Source organism: Galeopterus variegatus, unplaced genomic scaffold (assembly GCF_000696425.1).
Source record: "Galeopterus variegatus unplaced genomic scaffold, G_variegatus-3.0.2 Scaffold119063, whole genome shotgun sequence".
In the NCBI taxonomy this organism is placed as follows: domain Eukaryota; kingdom Metazoa; phylum Chordata; class Mammalia; order Dermoptera; family Cynocephalidae; genus Galeopterus; species Galeopterus variegatus.
This window is the reverse complement of record NW_007845174.1, coordinates 1-690: the sequence shown is the minus strand read 5'-3', so window position 1 is coordinate 690 and position 690 is coordinate 1. Positions and strand designations below refer to the sequence as shown.

General features: G+C 45.5%; 1 pseudogene; it reads right to left on the bottom strand.

The window, feature by feature from the left end:
* Positions 1-16: 16 nt before the first annotated feature.
* On the bottom strand, positions 17-631 carry LOC103584801 (annotated as a pseudogene).
* Positions 632-690: the final 59 nt, after the last annotated feature.

Here is a 690-nt window from a genome sequence, read left to right as displayed (position 1 = left end):
GATTCTTCCATCAAGCTCAGTCATCAGAGCCAGTGCTATTTTGGCTGCAGTTGCACCGCTGTCTCTTAACATGGTGCATAAAATTCTGTGACGCCATATTCACTTCACTGTTCTCGTGTTTTATACTGATGTTCTTACACTAAGAGTGTGAGTCATTCGCAGAAGCTTATGGTAATTCTTTGAATGCAGAAGTTCAAAGAACTCTGGCAAACTCGATGATCTGATGAGATTCTTATTTCTCTGCAAGATCAAAGCTTTGCATGATGTCACTGAAGTTCTGGATCCACGACACTGTGGCTGTAGCAGAGCAGATGGCTTAGCACTTGAGGAAAGTGACATCGATGTCTGGGTGGCAGTGACCAACTTGTGCCATAAACATCACCAACTCCCCCAGTGGGTTTATTTGGTTGTAATCTGAAAATCTCCACATTGGATTTGTAGCGATTAAACTGCTGTAGAGACTCCCTGACGTAGAAGCCAGTGGTCCTGCCAGATCATTCTGTACCTGCGGCAGGTTGCTGGGCAGCTGGGTGTTGTTTCCACAGGACACATTTGCTGCATCATCGGTTTGGTGGTTCTCAGAAAACCCGGACCGCCATGCCCCACCGATCCATTCAAGCGCAGCTTTCATACTTCTGGGTATGTCTCTTATTTTTAAGCAAACCAGAACTGCAGAACTGGTATCTATTA